The 9,074-nt window shown below is 38.8% G+C and overlaps 1 long non-coding RNA gene across 1 annotated transcript; it reads right to left on the reverse strand.

Annotated features, from left to right (window-relative positions):
• Nucleotides 1-637: 637 nt before the first annotated feature.
• On the reverse strand, nt 638-1,927 carry LOC120746455. The gene is made up of 3 exons (XR_005698853.1): nt 1,298-1,927; nt 826-1,205; nt 638-712 (listed from the first exon to the last, which is right to left on the reverse strand). It is a non-coding gene; the product is annotated as an uncharacterized LOC120746455 (long non-coding RNA).
• Nucleotides 1,928-9,074: the final 7,147 nt, after the last annotated feature.

The following is a 9,074-nucleotide window of genomic DNA, read 5'->3' on the forward strand; positions in this document are numbered from 1 at the left end:
TCAAGATTTTGTTTTCCTGAAAATTTTTATTCATCTTCTGGCATGGAAAAAACAATTCAACTGCAATATTGTTTATGAACTTATTTTTCATGGAATTGCAAACATGTCCACTCAGTTGGACTCCATGAATTTGAGTCCAAAAGAAAATAACAGAAAGTTACATATTGTGTGGAAAGTGCAAAATAAAAATAAAAAAAGTTTTGATGCTGTAAATCTGTTTTCTCACATTTGAACTTATTCTAATACTCTTCAGAGAATTGAACCAGCTCCTGACCTGTGACCTGTGGACTTTCTAGGATGAAGTCCTGCCTGTGATGACCAGCACATTCTTGATCATGGATGTCTGACATGTGACATGACCATATCCCAGGAAAATTTTAAGTTCTTCTGTTTTCTGGTTTAGTTTTTCTTCTCCATTTTGGAACGTATACAGGTTTCTGGCAGTCCTTCATCAGCACTGACTCACATGACTCAGATTGTAAATGCTCCACTATCCTGAAGGCCATCACAATCTAAAGCGGAGTTGCTGTTCTCTGTAGGAACCCCTAATCATGACAGGGTTAAATAAAACAAAATCAACAGCCTTTAAGTATCTGATTGTGTTTCATGAAGTCCAGTAATCTGGGCTTTCTTGTTGCCACAAGTTTTTATGCTCTTCATCCAACTTCCTCCCCGCAGGGCTCTTCCACACTTGTTCCCAGTCCTTCTTGGTCTAAACGCAGACAAAAAAACCAAAGAAACCAAAGACAAGAAAGTTTAAAGAGTAATGCGGATAATCAACCATGAAAGCTTGTTTATTGCCAGCAAACAAATGTAATTTCTCACTATATTTTTAAAAGCCTCCCCCTTGTAGTAGGTTTTGGATGCTGGATACTCCATTCCCTCATCGAATAGCTGTTTGAAGCTTGAAGCCACCAGATGAAGCTCCTCTTCATCATAGGCGTACACCTGTTGGTCCTCAAAGGTCATCAGGATGAGCTGGTCACATGGACATGAGATGCCCTCCACCATGGCAACAACTTGCATGTTTACAGTCTTTGGAAGGTAGAAGTTATCCCAGCCATTCACATCAGCAGTGTAATCTTTGTAAATGGTGTCCTCAAGCCCTGCTTTCCTCAAAATTGCACCAGCTGGCTTCTTTAAGGGGAAATGCTTGCCTTTATTTGCAGATTCAAAATGTGAAACCTCTCCCAGGGAGTCCTCATCTGCAAAACAAGGCAGACATTTGAAAGGTGTTTGAAAGACGAAAAATGCATTATGACTTGTTTTTAATGAAACTAACATGATTGTAGCGTACCTTTCCTTCTTTTGGGTGGAGGGAAATGAGACACATTAGACTGTCCCAAACTAAGACAGAAAAGATAATGATTTTAACAGAGTTTATGACAACAGCCTTCCCTTTACCACAGTCCTCAGTCAGTCTGTGAGCCTCACTATACAGAGCTTAATGCCAAAGTAATGACATTTCATGTCTGTCCTCTTGAAGTCACGGCACGACAGTAATTTGGTATGTCTTCAACAGCTTTGAGCTTGGGTTTATAAGCTGCTGCCTCTGCACTGAAACATCAACCATCCTGGGTCTGTACATCCTGTGTGGCATTTTGGTTTAAGGCTTCAGTCTGCAGTCATTCACACATCTGAGAGTGAGTCGGGTGCTTATCCTCGGCCACACCATGTTTGTCACTGTGTGTAAATATTATTGCGTTATACAGATGTGATGTTGAGAATTACTCATTTCATTCTACCTCTTTAGCCCACTTCTTCTCTCCTTTCAATTTTCTTCCTGTGGACACGTGGGCTGTCTTCAACTCCTTCCAGCTCTTCATGGTATACAAGAGGTTTTATTGTCCCTGGCAGCCGCTGAAAACTGCTCAGCATCTTCTTTGATTTATGTCCTTCAAATCCAAAACCTTGACCTCTGTCTAAAACTTTATCATCTTTTCTTTATTTAACCAGTTAATGCCAAATCTTCTTTTAACATTGTTTAAGAAGAGTTTTTCATAACTCTGATCTCTCATGTTACTCAGATTTTAAACCCCAACATTTATCGTCTGTAATTTATCAAAATAAAAGCCTAAAAAATGTTTACACTTTCAGCAGGAGAGACAAATAAAAAACTGTGCTGGGCGGTGCCAAACCGAGGTATAAAACTATTTACACGACTCACTAGAACAAAACTTAGTAAGAATAAAGAGTGGGGAAACTGGTTCTTACGCGCTTGTCAAGCAATTTGTCTGTTCCCATTCTAATTCTCCCTCACCTACAAAATGAAATTTGAATCATTAGAATGAACTTTCAATTAATATTTCAAACCTTTATTGATTCACTGACACATGAATAAAATACAATAGGATAAAATAATTTTTCACATTTTGCTCACAGCAGTGACAATAACAGCCAGTAAACTGGAGCTCATTACTTTTTTTTTTTGTGTGTGACTGCACCGCACTGGCACAAAGCCTTCAGATTACAAAAACTAAAACAAACAGTAAACTAAGTTTAACTCATTCACTGCCAGCCATTGGCAGTGAATGAGTTAAACCCATTGACTCATTCACTGCAATTGACGGCTATAGACGTCAATGGCAGTGAATGAGTTAACAGTGGAAACAGCAAAAATCCTACATTAATAATAATCAAGTCATGTTTTCTGAGAACATTAGCGAAGCATAGACACCCTTTTTTGTTATTGTTACCTTTAATAATAAAACTTTGATAACGCTGGATAATTTGTTGCATTTTTTTTTTTTTGTCTGTCCTTTGTTCACATCACTCACGTCAAGCATGCTGTGCAACAATGAGCAACGAGGCATGCGTCAAACAAAGGGGGCGTGTCCAAATGAAGCCTGCGTCGTTCTTCAGAGAACCAAACAAGCTGTTGAACGGGGCTACGTGTGATCTGCGTTTAATAAAGTAACTGGCCGGAAATATTCGACACATTCACGCAGCTTCATCACGCCATCATCACTAAATACGAAGTGATGACGGCGTGGCGTGGGTAAGCTGGGAGTTTTAATCATCTTTCTGGTTTTTTAGAACTGTTACTTAATATTTTTGACACAAACGGCCACGTCAACGTGAAATAAATATTGTGGGGAGCTCAGACAAGGAGGAGACAGAATTCCGTTCGGTCTTGCTCCCCCGCCCTCTTAGCCAGGGAGTACAATCATTTATTTACATCTGCCAGAAGAACACTGCCGCTAGCTCACTGCTCAGCGCGGCAACAACAACAACAACAACAACACACAGGGCGCCCTCTGACCCCGGAAAGACACACCGTTGCAGCGAGAGGGCGTCACCCGTCACCAGTGGCGGCTCCTGAAAAAAATCTCAGGGGGGGCAATTTTTATGATATCGACTAAAATGACCCATTTAATGAGTACATCAAACAACACAATTTTAATTTGTTGCTAGGTGATTAACTCATACAGTGATACCTCATGCCCACTAGATGGCAACACACAACAGAAAGCTTTCCTCTAGCTACATAAGTTACAGGTAGAAAGCGAAAGAAATTAGCATCCAGTAGCCTTTAAGCAAAAATGAATGTGTCCACTTACTCATTACTTAGGCTACATCAATCCAATGTTGTGTGGTGTAATCAAGCAACAATATAAAGCCGGCTGCATCATATAAATCAATATGCACAGCCTGTCAGCCACGACTTGCGCTGGAACCAACTCCGACAAAAAGTCCTGTTGTATGCTTTTGACTTCTCCTTCGTTGCCTGGGTTAGTTGAATTTCGGGCTTGTCAGGTCCCAACTCTTTAACTTGCAGTTTTTCTGCCATTGTCCTTCTGGCAAAAGGGTAGGTTAGAAGCGATCTAACCGAATTTGGGGGAGGCTGTGCCTCAACCGTTAACAATACCGCTGCCATCGTCTCTCTCTGACCTTATAGCTCACTTAGGCTACTGACTGAGGTAAAATTCTAGAACAGCAAATCTTCGCGCGTTTTCTGCAGGGGCGCAATTTTAAGCGCCCCCAAACCATTTAATTCAGCGACGCTGATAGGTCAAATATTTATTATTTTCCCTCGGCAACCATTTAATGATAGGCTATTTCGCTGCATATCAAGGGCGCTTTGACGAGGCGCCCAGAAGAAAAAAACACCGTTTGTTGGTTGAACTTTAAGAGGTCAGCTGGTGAAAATGTTAAAATACGCCTGGCTGTATATGGGCACACACATAGTAAACCTATCATTGATGAATTTTTTAAAAATATATATTTTTACTCCTCCACATTTGGGGGGGGCGGAGCCCGAGCGCCCCCTATGGGCCAGCCGCCACTGCCCGTCACTATGGTAACATAAACAAAACAGAACTGTAAAAACAGAACCCCGAACAGCCCTGACCCGCTACAATATGTAACCACATAAAACCCCTGTTCACCAGTGTTTAACAAAACAAAGGCAAATACTTACCACAGCCAAACAACTGCACTCTGTGCCATCTTCACGGAAAATAACACTTCCGTCTATCATAAAAATATGTTTGCCTAAGAAAACTAAATAGTGCCTGATAACTTTTACTCCTTAAATTAAGCGAATCACTTTAATTCTATTTAATGTATTTATTCATTTATTAAGCACATTTAATAACAAGAGTTGACCAAAGTGCTTTACAACATAATAAATAAACAATAAAATTAACATCAATAAGCAAATAAGAAAATTCGAGAAAAAAAAAAAGGTAACTCTCATGCAGTATAGAAAGCCAAAGAGAAAAAACATGTTTTAAGATGGGATTTAAAAAGAGTGACAGTTGGGGGCTTTCTAATATGAGAGGTAAATCGTTCCACATTTTCAGTGCCACAACCGCAAATGCCCGATCCCCATCTATGAACCATTCTAGACTTGTGTAAGGTAAGGCGCAAATGATCACTTGATCGAAGAGCTCTAGAGGGCGTATAAAGCTGCAAAAGGTCAAACAAATAGTCTGGTGCTGGCCATTTAGCACTTTGTAAGTCAAAAGTAAGATTTTAATATTAATTCTAAAACGCACTGGAAGCCAATGAAGAGAGGCAAGCACCGGGGTAAGATATCGGTGTCTCTTCACACGGGTCAAAAGGTAGGCTGCAGTGTTTTGTACAAGTTGGAGCCGTGCCAGACTGGACTGACTGACACCAACATATAGCCAATTACAGTAGTCCATGGATTGCTCGTTCCAAGTTTTTAAGGGATAAAAACAATCACCTTAGATAGGAGCCTTAGTTTAACTGTTCAGCAGTCTGTTTTTAAACTAACTTGTTTCTTAAATGTGAGTTTGTTATTCAAGAAAACCCCCAGGTTTTTTACATGTGTTTTAACAACAGATGCTAAGTTACATAAATTTAAATCTGGGGCATTAGAGTTATAGCTTGGTCCAGAAATAATTATTTTAGTGTTGTCCTCATTAAAGGTAAGAAAATTTGAGACCATCCAGGTTTTAACTTCGTCAAGGCATTTGAATAATGATTCCATGGGAGTGGAGGTGTTTCTATTAAGCCGAAGATGGATCTGGGTGTCGTCAGCATAAGAGTGAAAACAGATGTTATGCTTCTTAAAAATTAGGCCTAAGGGTAGCATATAGATTGAAAAGAGAATTGGGCCTAATACGGAACCCTACGGGAAACCACAGGTAAATGGAGCTGTGGAGGAAGTAAAATCATCAAGGCTCACAGAAAAAGTCCTCTCGGAGAGGTAGGACCTAAGCCATTCCAAAAGGGATACCTTTGATACCACATTGCTCCAATCGTGAGATCATAATGCTGTGGTCGATGGTATCAAAGGCTGCACTTAAGTCTAAAAGCAGGAGCACAGCTGAATCACCTGAATCGGTGATTAATAAAATATCATTAAGAATTTTTAGCAGTTTCTGTACTGTGGTAGGATTTGAAGCCCCACTGGAATTTCTCTAGAATATTATGACTATTTAGAAAGGATTGTAACTGCTCAAATACAATTCTTTCCAAAACTTTTGACAGAAACGGAAGCTTGGAAATAGGTCTGAAATGAGCAAGAACAGAGGAGTCAAGGTTAGGTTTTTAAAGTTTACTGGCTGTACTACGGCATGTTTGAAACCAGTTGGTACCACTCCAGAGCTAAGACTACTATTAAAAATAGTTACCATTTCAGAGTCGACAACCTTAATAATCTTTTTTAGAAAATGTGTTGGAACTCCATCTGTGGGGCAGGATGATATCTTTATACTATTACAAAGATCTTCCACTTGGTTAAAACATACAGGCTCAAACTGGTCAAAAGCAGTAGAGCAGGTATATGTTGTTAAGACATCGTACAGGGACAGAATAGGCACGGGTCGAAGTATTTCTATCCTATTAATAAAGAACTGCAAGAATCTCTTGCAAGTTTCAGCAGAGCTATACATATGAGAGGCGGGAGAGGTTTTCAGGGCCAAATCAATAATTGAAAAGAGAGTTCGGGGCTTATTAGAGTTGTTCTCAATAGTGTTTGCGAGTTAGATTTTTCAGCTTTCACAATGTCCTGATATCTATATAGACTCTCTCTCAGCAGTAGAAAATAAACATAACCTTAAACGTAACCTGTCTTTTTTCCATTTTCGTTCAGCCTTCCTGCACTGTCATCTAGCTGATCGGGTTGTCTCGTTTATCTGCGGGTTAGATTTAGTTGTTGGTCGCGCTAGTTTAAACGGGGCAATCTCATCAAGAATAGCCTTGCATTTACTAATAAAGTTAGATTCGATCTGCTCGGTGTCATCGCCAAGGGAAGAACCCGACCATTTTTGAAAGGCAATGGAGAACTGTTCTATAGCTGATAGTTTAAAAATGCGATAACAGCGTGTTTGGGATTGATTTAAAATGGCAGTGGGATAAAAGTATGTTAAACACAATGGTCAGAGAAAATCGCATCACATATTTCCAAATTAGAAATTGGTAATCCAGAAGACAAGGTCCAACGTATGGCCCTGTACATGTGTTGGATCCAATACATGCTGGGTGAGACTGAAAGAGTCTATCACATTTAAAAAGTCTTTAGCCCCTACGATTCAGATTTGATCATAATTTAGGATGAGGTTTAGGTTTTGAATTAGTTGTCTTCTTTCTTTCTAATACTGACAGTGTAATATAATATGCTCTACTGTCTCATCATCCCCACAGTGCTCACATTTCTCATTAAAGTATTTCCCTTAAAATGAACTGTGTGCTGTTTAGACCAGTGTGCCCAAATCTGAGCCATAAAATGATTGTTTCTTCTCTTTTCTTCCTCCTGTCTCCTTCTCATTTCTCCAGTTTTCCTTTGGATTTTATAAAACCATTGCCTTTTTCATTACACCCTTTTTCTATATAGTACATCAGTCTTTCATTAATTATTTTCTCCATTATTTTGCATACATTGGAAGTTAGACCAATTGGTCTTTAATGTTCTGGTTTTGTATCATCTTTGCCTGGCTTGCATATCGGTAGTATTATTGCTTCTTTCCAGCTTTGTGGTAATTTCCTATCTTCCCAAACTTTATTGTAAAGCTCCAATAATATGACTTTAAATGACTCACTAAGATCACTCATCATTATATAACCGATGTCATCTTTCCCTGGTGTTGATTTCTGAAGTCTCGATTTAACTCTGGTTTTGAAAAAGGTGCATTTAGTAAATCATTTACATCAGCAGTCCCCAACCTTTTTTGTGCCACGGACCGGTTTATGCCCGACAATATTTTCATGGACCGGCCTTTAAGGTGTCGCGGATAAATACAACAAAATAAAACTAGTACTGGTACCGAAAAAAAGAACATTTATTCATAACACACGTGAAAAGACCAAGGAAAACCGATAAAAACGATAACAAAATAATGCTGAAAACCGATAAAAACCCTGAAAACTATACATTTTACACCTGAGCCTCAACTCTCGCGGCCCGGTACCAAACGACTCACGGACTGGTCCGAGGCCCGGGGGTTGGGGACCACTGATTTACATCCTCTTCCTGTTCTAATAACTCTCTATTCTCTGACACTATCCTTTCTTTTTCATTCTACATAAATATTATCTGAACTATGTCTTTTAACGAATGTTTTAGCCGTCACATCTGCTTTTTCTTCATCTTTTACTGCTGTAACTTCACCATCACCTAAGACTGGATACCCATATTCTGTTTTAATCCCACCCATTCTTCTTATCATTGTCCATACTTGTCCTGCAAAATATCACAACATATAGTGAAATTTAAATGAGCAACTTCCGTATTCCAATTAATTTCATCCAATTCCTGGTTTGTAAGAAGCCTAAATGCTTCCCAATCTTCACTACCGAAACACCATTTCTGAAAACCACCTGCGTCAGACTTTTCAACACCCACATTTTTTCAGTTATTATATGATAGTGGTCAATTCCTAGTGTTTTATCTTTAACTACCTGCCATATTGTGTGATCAGTTACTGATTTCATACCTGTTCTCATGTTAACTCTTGTACCCCTTCCAACATTTAAACAAATAAAATTGACATTGTCCATTCATTTTTGAATTACTGTTTCATTGTGGTCATTATTAGTACCCCATAATGAACTGTGTGCATTAAAACCGCCACACCAACATGCTTTTCTGTTTAAATGGATATCAAGGTTCTCCATTCATTCAGGTGAAAGCCTTTTGCATGGGTTTTAAAAATGTACAATTTTGATGCTGTTCTTATTCCAAACTTCAACAACTATATGTTCTGTTTTCCTTTTGCTATAAAAAAAAGTTTCACAACCTCCTCCATGAACCTCACTTCTGCCTCTGTGTACACCACTATATCCTCCAATTACAAAATCTAAAGTCGGTTTTAGCCAAGTTTCCTGAATACAGATTATGTCTGGTTTCTTATTTAGAGTCTTAAAAGTCATTTCAGCCTCATCTTCACTCAATTATTTACATCATCTCCAAGATCCAACTGTGACACATTATCATTTTAAAGATATAAATAAAAGTTTCTAAAAGTCATCCACCATCAACCAGCCCCTTTCTTTACCATGAAAAGGTACATAAACCAGTACTGGAAATTTTTTTAGGACGATCACACTCTCAAAAGTAAAAAAGTAGGTTGACTTATAATAGTTAAAATAAACTATGCATTCTG

The sequence above is a fragment of the Simochromis diagramma genome, unplaced genomic scaffold (assembly GCF_900408965.1).
Source record: "Simochromis diagramma unplaced genomic scaffold, fSimDia1.1 OVJJ01000386.1, whole genome shotgun sequence".
In the NCBI taxonomy this organism is placed as follows: Eukaryota; Metazoa; Chordata; class Actinopteri; order Cichliformes; family Cichlidae; genus Simochromis; species Simochromis diagramma.